Genomic DNA, 8,584 nt, shown 5'->3' with positions numbered 1-8,584 from the left:
TTAAAGACCCCCCGGGGGGGGGTGTCGCCCTACGGCCCATCAGTCGTCCCCAGGAGGGCTTCCCGTTTCCTCCCTCCACCTGGTGCTCCCTGAGACTCAGCGGGCCCCCTCAGGCCGCCGGCGCTTCCAGAGGCGGCGGTCGGGGGGCCGTGTCTCGGGCCCCCTCTGGGCGCCCGTGGGATCCCGGCCGGAGAGCCCGACTTGCCTGCCCATTGGCTGGCCGCCGCTGGGTACTGGGTTCGTGGGGTCCCATGTCCCGTGTGTCCCGCCTTTCCGTTCCCGACCCTGTCTTTTTTTTCTTTTCACATGTATCCTTTAGTTTCCCGCTGGCCTGCCTGAGGTGGAGCCACCTCGCCATTGGCCCCTCAAGTATCGAGAAGTCGTGGACCCCAGACACACGAGAGACTGATCTTGAATGTAATACACAAAAGGTGAGGTTTATTACAGAGATCTCCGGATCAACATGTGTCCCATGCAGGAGACAGGGATGTTGATCCCGAGTGGTTGGGAGAGGGGCTTTTTAAAGGGGAGAGGCCTCGAGCCTCAGGGAAAAAAGGGGATATCAGAAAGGAATGCCAGAGATATCACAGAGTTGTAAGATGTCTAATTGTTTTATGACTCTAGAGGATAAGGGGGCACCAGGGCGCCAAAAGGTTTTATGGCCCCAGGAGATGAGGGGAACGCCAAAAGGTTTTATGGCCCCCCATTTCTGGAACAAAGCTACTAAATCAGGAGAAGGGTCGGGTCTTTGAGTCCTCATTATTCCGAGAGCAAATCTTATCTCTTGTCCTGTCAGAGTAAATGTGGGTCGGAGTTGATGAAGCATCTGCATCTGAAACACATCTGGTTAGGCTTTGGGCCGGCAGGTTTCCTGGAATGCTCTCTGCAAGGTATAAGGGGCTTAAACAAACATCACTGAGACAGAACGACTGCTCACACTGGTGATAAAACAACTGTGTCAGTATCAGTTCTTCTGCAATTTTAGCCATCTGTCTTCCTCAGTCAGATCTTGTTACTGTGTTTTGAGTTAATTTAAAATTTTATCTCTCATTCCCCTCTCCTTCTACTACCAAATTCTAACCTTAGGATTTTAGTGTTAAGTTTCTCATTTGACCTCGCCAGTTGTCCTAACTGACTGGTACTGTTGTCTCAGAACCATCAACCGCACAGCACCCACTCGATTTTTAACAAAAGCAATTAACCTGTTTGTCACGCAGGGTCCAAAAACTAAAACCAAGAAAATTATTAGTAATGGCCCAGCCATATAGCAGAGAGTAGGGTAGTCATCCAGGGAGACCGAGTGAACCAAGACTCAAACCAACCTTGTTGAGCGTCTCTATCTTTTTGTAGGAGTCAAACCTATTAACTAGTTTCTCTAACACACATGGACCTATAATCAGAAGCAGAAGCAAAACTAAGAAGGGTCCCATAAGGGAAAATACCAGAGTAGTCATCCAAGGAGATCTACTAAAGCAGCTCTCAAACCATCCCTGATGTGCTTCTCTGTCTGCCTTTTGTCTAACCTTTCTCTAAGTTTATTCATGGAGTCTTTAATTACTCCTGAATGGCAGTTCTCAATTCTCTATAAGCCTTGCATTGCAACAGCAGATGTCCTTGTGCTGCCCTTGCAGCACCTAGATAGCCTTAGCCCTAAGTAATTCTCAACTCCTTTTTTTTGTCTTACTAAGTCTTTAGCATCAGGATTCCAATCTGGACACTATCTAAACCTACACACCAAGGTCATGACTAGCTTTTAGAACTTCTAAACTTATACAGATTGTGATCCCTGAGGCACAGTCCCAAGAAGTGTTAGGAGTACTAACATATGCAATGTTACATCATTTGTAATAGAAATCAAGCCTATCCCCACACCTATCTTGATAAAACCCGGGGCAAACATGAAATTAAGTCTAGGGAGCTTTTTGAAGATCTGAGTTTCCCTCTAGGTCCCAGCTTTCAGCCCCAATAGCTAGTACACGGCTGGTGAGGGCTGAGAGTTGATGGCTGTCAGGGTGGTCAGCAGCACCAGGTACGGTCCTTTCCAGTGAGTATCTGGGTTCGGTGCCATCGTATGTAGCCGAGTCTCCGACCTGGAACTGGTGAGATGTCTCAGGGGTCCCCAGGGCATAGGCTGCTGCCAGCTCTGAGCAGATTTCTTTCTGTATCACCTGTAGGTCTTTTAGCCTGGCACACAAATCATTATTACTATGGCACTATGACATGTTGGTTCAGTAACATCATCTAATACAGTCAGGGGGGCTGAGGCCCCATTTAAGATCTCAAAGGGGGTAAGGCTGAATCTGGAAGGGGTATTTCTTGCTCTGAAGAGAGCAAGAGGGAAGGAGTGTCACCCAGTCTGTGCCAGTCTCCATGGTCAATTTGGTCAGGGTCTCTTTTAGAGTTCTATTTATTTACTCTACCTGTCCTGAACTTTGAGGTCTGTAAATACAATGTAATTTCCAATCGACCTCTAAATACTTGGCCACACCCTGGCTTACCTTGGCAAGGAAAGTAGGGCTGTTGTCTGACCAGATTACCTTGGGCATTCCAAATCGGGGGAAGATTTCTTCCAGTATCTTCTTGATGATTGCAGAGGCCGTCTCTCGTTTGGTGAGGAAAGCTTCTATCTATTCCTGAAAAAGTATCTACAAGCACTAGGAGATACTTGTGATTATATTTTTCTGGTTTTATCTCAGTGAAGTTCACTTCGACTTTTCACCAAACTCTCTAGGTCTCTTTGCCCTGTTTGCTTGCTAAGCATTCACTTATTGACATACCTTATACTTTCTACTGCCTCTCTGGCTAAAATCTTAAAGTCTATTACATACACTTAACTACTTGGACAAACTTTTTATCTCCTAAATGAGTCCATTTCTGTATTTGGCAAAGTGAGTCTTTTCTTTGTTCTCTGGGGGAGTATAGCTTTCCCCTCAAGTGTGCCATTGTCCTTTATCTTTTAAGCAATTTGGGCCTTTTCTTTTTTTTTTTTTTAAACATTTATTTACTTATTATGTATACATCATACAGCTTTCTGCCTGCATGTATGCACCTGCAGGCCAGAAGAGGGCACCAGACCTGATTATAGATGGTTGTGAGCCACCATGTGGTTGCTGGGAATTGAACTCAGGACCTCTGGAAGAGCAGACAGTGCTCTTAACCTCTGAGCCATCTCTCCAGCCCCAGTTTGGGCCTTTTCTAAGTGAGGCCATCCCTTAGTCCGATCCTAGTTCTCAGTGACTGTCTCTGGCAGGCCTGCAACCAGGATAGGCTCCTGCATAGCCATTTCCCGAGCCACTTTATCTGCTTTGTTACTGCCCAATGCCACTGAATCTCTTCCCTCCTGATATCCTGAGCAATGAATAGTACTCACAGTTGTTGGCTTCACCAGGGTATCCAAGAGATGGCAAAGGCATCTGCGACACTGATGTACTGGGGGGTTGAGGTTCAGCCATCCTAGATGACTTTGTGTTGTCCACCATGGCAGCACCCACTTATCTCTGACCTTCATGAAGAGAACTGTTCCCGTCTGTGGACAAGGTAGCCTCGGCTTTCAGCAGGGGTCAATCAGCCAGTCGCAGAGGTCTTTCCTCCACCCATGGGCTTCTGCCAGTGCTTGACACTCGTGCTGTGGTGGCTCCAGGTCGGATTGGGCAGCAAGGTGACCAGATTGCCCCCAACAGGTGGAGAATCTAGTCCATGGCAGCTGACCAGTGGTCCCATCTTTTGGGACACTCTATTCAAAGGCAAACATCAGCCACTCTATCACAGTCTAAGTCCTGGATTGGGTGATAATTGTTAGTGCCCAGCTGGCAGGAGTGATATGTTCCAAGTAGAACAGCGCTAAGCCATTCATCTCCCAGCATCAGGTACTGGTGCACTGAGACAGGTCTTAAGCTCTGCATACACAGTCTGTAGATATGCATACACATGGCCTCACCCAGCCATTTCAGCCCACGCAAGCCATTTTGGGGAGCAATTTTCTCATGGGCAAGGGATGGGGGCAGTCAGGGATGACTATGAACTAGTGGGTTACCCGGCCCACGCCAAGGTCCACTGTTCTTTGGGCAGTCCAGAAGTATTGTTTGTTGCCAGTAGGCCCCTGTACCCAAGGTCTTTGGATACTGGCCCACTGGAGCATAGGAGCACAGAGCATTGGGTCCCTGTATCCATAAAACAACTGGGCAGGCTTCCCTCCTATCTCTGCACATAGCCAGCACTCCAGGACCGAGAGGCTCTCCAGTGTCCCCTCTTGTTCTTTCTGGGGCAGTCCCTGACCCAGTGTCTTTTTTTTCTTTGCATTAGGCACACTGATTTTAGCCAGGAATTCTCTTTTGTTGCCAGGTACTGTCTTCCTAGGTTCCCTAACTACTGTGGCCAGTATATGTTCCTCTCTTGTCTTTTATCTCTCTTTAGCTCTCTAGCTTCCTCTTCTTTTTGTCTCTTTTCTTCCCTAGCTTTCTGCTCTTTTTACCTTCTTTTCTCTTTCTCTTTGTTTAACCTTACTTTCTCTGTAACTTATACTAACTCTCAGCAACTTAGCTTAACCCTTCAAATTTCTGTAACTTTCTCTTCATACCCTTTCCTTATCTTAGCCAGATTGGTGGGGCATTTTTCCAGCCCCTAGGAGACCCACCCTTGGAGCCTGGGGGCAGACCTGGAGCACTCCCTACCTTCAGGCGTATTGAAGTCAACAGTCAGGAGCCTTCCATCCATGTCTGGAACATTCTTTCTGGCCTCTAGCAGGATTCTGTCTTTCCTTGGTGGTAAAGAAGATCTGTAACAGTTACTAACAAGCATCTCACGTGGGATGGTGAGAAAACAAGAAGGGAATCTAGAGGAGAGAGGTCCACTGAAGAGGACAAATAGCATTTAGTCACACAGCTAAACCAGGAGGCCTTTTTTTGGACAAAAAGGCCACTGTAAATATAAGCACAAGCTTTGTCTATGAAACAGAAAGGCGAGCAGAGAGGCAGCCTAGCTGTTACCGGCTGTCTCTCTGGGCTTAGATTTTCCCTTAAGGAGTACCTACCTCCCTTCAGTGTCAGCTTGGTGGCTTTGCCTCTCAAGAGAACCAGCCTCCAAATGACACTAGACTTCTAGTAACAACTAATAACAAAAGGATGGAGAGATGGTTAGAACCTGGGTGCTAGATACTAAGCAGCTGACAAAAGAATTGTAACCAGTTCACCTGGGGCTTTCAGGACTTTAGTAACAGCCCTTTACCAAACTGTCTCAGTGGGCTATAGGCCCATGGAAAAGAAAACACTAATCCTGACTGGCAAAACAAAGTTCTTCACAGTTGTAGATTCTTTGAAACTATTTTAGGGGCTCTTTTTGTCCCCCAACCTGGGGCGTTTTAACCATAGGGGCAGGAACTGGCTGCTGTGGGGATAGGACCAAAGGCACTCTCCATGTTAATGATGATCAGCGAGAAAAGTAATTTAATGTTGGAGACTGACTCCTCCCTTGGAATAAGGATAGCAGATAAGGCAGGCTTCCTTAAAGAACTTCTCTTAATGAGCGCTCTCCTTCTGTGAGCAAATGTCAGAAATTCCTTTCTTGTTTTCCTTATAGTCCTCTCCCACCTCGCTCTTTTTAGATAGTTCTTCCCTTAGCATTTCTAACACTGCCTGTCCCTTTTTTTATAGCCTGTTGACAGCATTTCTGATCTTTTAGACAGCTACGCACTAGGTGCCATACCGGCTGAAACTCTGCCTTTAAGATTCCTTACTCCCAAGGAAAATTTAAATCTTTCCCAGTTCATCACAGCGGGCTGCAAGCACAAGCACAGATAAAACACTATGTTTTTGTTTTGTTTTTCTTTCCTTTTTTCAGAGCTGGGGACCGAACCCAGGGCCTTGTGCTTGCTAGGCAAGAGCTCTACCACTGAGCTAAATCCCCAACCCCCAAAACACTATGTTTTAAAAATTAACTTTGGCTATCAACCAACACACCGCCACTAGAGCGGGGTCCACAAAATTAAGTTTCTTACTCACTAAGCGTTAAGGGGACCAAGTAAAACTCTTCGACGAACAAAGCAAACAGTTTCATGATTTCAAACACAGTCGCCGGTCCAAGATTTTAAACACAGTCGTCAGTCCAAATTCAAACACGAAACAAAAGTCAAAAAGACACTAAGAGACACAACACGTCCAGAAAACCACAGTCAGGTCACAAAGAAGACAAACAATTCCAACAGTCAAACAAGTAACAAGCAGATGTGCCGCGCGGCTTCGGTACCAAACTGAAACCAAAAATTCAGACGGAGTCAGCGAGGGTCTTGGATCCTCTACTCCAATAAAATTCAGACGGAGTCATCAAGGGTGTGGATCCCTCCGAAAACGGACGGAGGTGCCACGGATCCGGATCTCCCTCTCCTCCAACCACCCTTGGAACGTCTTCCAGGGCTGCGGGGGAGAAGTCCGAGCTCGTCAGCTCCTTCTCTGGTCCGCCCAGATAGTCCCCAGATCTGAGCCTATTGATCGATCGTTCACAGGACAAGACACAACAGACAAGACAAACGCCGGCCGGCTTACCTCCCGGTGGGTGGTCGGTGATCTCTGGGCGGAGGGTCTCCAAATCCCGGGGTGAGCCCCCATAATGAAAGACCCCCGGAGAGGACCTTTCCCTCAGGAGGAGTCCCAAGCGCCCAATGACTGAGCCGAGTCCACTCGGATGCAATCAGCAAGAGGGTTTATTGGAAAACACAGGTACCTGCGGGCACACAGTCTCTTTGGAGGACTTGCGCGCCCAGCAGCTCCAGCATGGGGCTTTTATAGGGATTGGGGAAGCAGAAGCAGGCGTACAGAAGCAGATGCATAGTTACAGGGATTGGTGGATTCAAACGAGGCACATAGACATGTTCACATATGATTGGCTATTTCACATGATGAGGTAATAAGGTATAGCTACACACATTGGCAGGTTTGGGGCGTCCTGGATGTCCGGGGCTCGGGGCTTATCTCTTCCTGCCAGGTGGCCTGTGAGTCAGGTCCTGTACTCCTGGTCTGTTCTGCATTCCTTTCCTTTTATGGTCTGTTAGTTCTAGCGGCAGGGCGGGTCTGCCTGGACTTGCTTTTCACAGTGTTTAGTCCTGAGTTGAAACATACTCTTTTAACTTCATATTTTTAAACCTTAAATCTGTATAATTTTCCTTTCAAGGTACCTCTCCTCCCCCCCTCCCTCTTGTGGGGGCTGTCCGCTCGGGCGCCAGCTGGTGTGATGCTGAGGCGTCTGTGCGCTGAAGGGACTTGTCCCCTGGATGTGGGAGCTGGCCAGGGTAGAGAGGTTACAGGCCCCAGCCTGGGACCCCGGCACCCTCTCGCTGTCCTCTCCGTCCATCCGCCCGCAGCCGCACGTGCCCTCCTTTCCTCCTTCCCCTCTCGACCTCGACCTCAGATCAGATGTGGCGACCCGCTGAATTTAAACATATTAGTCAGCAGAGGAAAAGAAACTAACCAGTATTCCCTCAGTAATGGTGAATGAACAGGGGAGAGCCCAGCGCCGAATCCCCGCCGCATGCCGTGGCTGGTGAAATGTGGCGTATGGAAGACCCACTCCCTGGCGCCGCTCGTGGGGGCCCAAGTCCTTCTGATGGAGGCCCTGCCCTTGGATGGCGTGAGGCCGGTAGCGGGCCCAGGCAGATCTTCCTGAGTTGGGTTGCTTGGGAATGCAGCCCAAAGCGGGTGGTAAACTCCATTTAAGGCTAAATACCGGCACGAGACCGATACCCAACAAGTACAGTAAGGAAAAGTGGAAAAGAACTTTGAAGAGAGTTCAAGAGGGCGTGAAACCGTTAAGAGGTAAACAGGTGTGGTCAGCGCAGTCCGCCCAGAGGATTCAACCCAGAGGCGCGCGTTCGGCTGTGTGGGTGATCCCGGCGGATCTTTCCCACTTCCCGTTCCTCCCGACTCCTCCACCCTCGCGTTTTTCTCCCCCCCTCCAAGCGTCCTGCCGTCGCTGTCCCCGTTCCTCCCAACAGGGGGGTCGGCGGGCGTTCAGGCGGCGGGCGCGGGTTCGCAGGTGCGGCCGGGGGTGGGGTTGGTGGGTGACCGTCCCTCCCCCCCTGTTCTGCGGCTGGCAGCAGCCAGGCGCCCTTCCACCTTGGCGGTGCGCCAAAACCGGCTCTGGCTCTGGGACCGCTGGGAAGGCCCAACGGGGAAGGTGATTGGGGGGGCGGTGCGGCGCGGCATCAACTGTGGGCCCCAGACCACCCCATCCCGAGTGTTACAGCACATCCTCTCCATACAGAAGACACTGACAGACAGACAGACAGACAGACACACACACACACAGGCGTGCGCGCGCACACACACACACACAGAGACACACACACAAATACATATTTAAGTATTTAAAATGATGTTAAAAAAAACAGTCTTCCTGTTTAACAGACGTTTAAAGGGAAGTTGGCTGACAGAATGTTTTTGTGGTTTTTTATTCTCTTTTTTACCAAATAGGAGGCAGATCTGTTGACCCTTTTATTAAAAGCCAAAGTATTAAGTGGCGAGCCGATGTTTCAACTTTTCCCATTATGTTCCTTTCACGAAAGTGTTGTTTCTTTGGCTTTTCCTTTTTGAAACAA

General features: G+C 49.0%; 1 long non-coding RNA gene across 1 annotated transcript; it reads right to left on the bottom strand.

Moving 5' to 3' along the window:
• Positions 1-411: 411 nt before the first annotated feature.
• Positions 412-7,841, bottom strand: LOC134479638 (uncharacterized). The gene is made up of 2 exons (XR_010053181.1): positions 7,459-7,841; positions 412-7,093 (listed from the first exon to the last, which is right to left on the bottom strand). It is a non-coding gene; the product is annotated as an uncharacterized LOC134479638 (long non-coding RNA).
• Between the last annotated feature and the right edge of the window lie 743 nt (positions 7,842-8,584).

Source organism: Rattus norvegicus, chromosome 7 (assembly GCF_036323735.1).
Source record: "Rattus norvegicus strain BN/NHsdMcwi chromosome 7, GRCr8, whole genome shotgun sequence".
In the NCBI taxonomy this organism is placed as follows: domain Eukaryota; kingdom Metazoa; phylum Chordata; class Mammalia; order Rodentia; family Muridae; genus Rattus; species Rattus norvegicus.
This window is presented reverse-complemented; position numbering and strand designations above follow the sequence as displayed.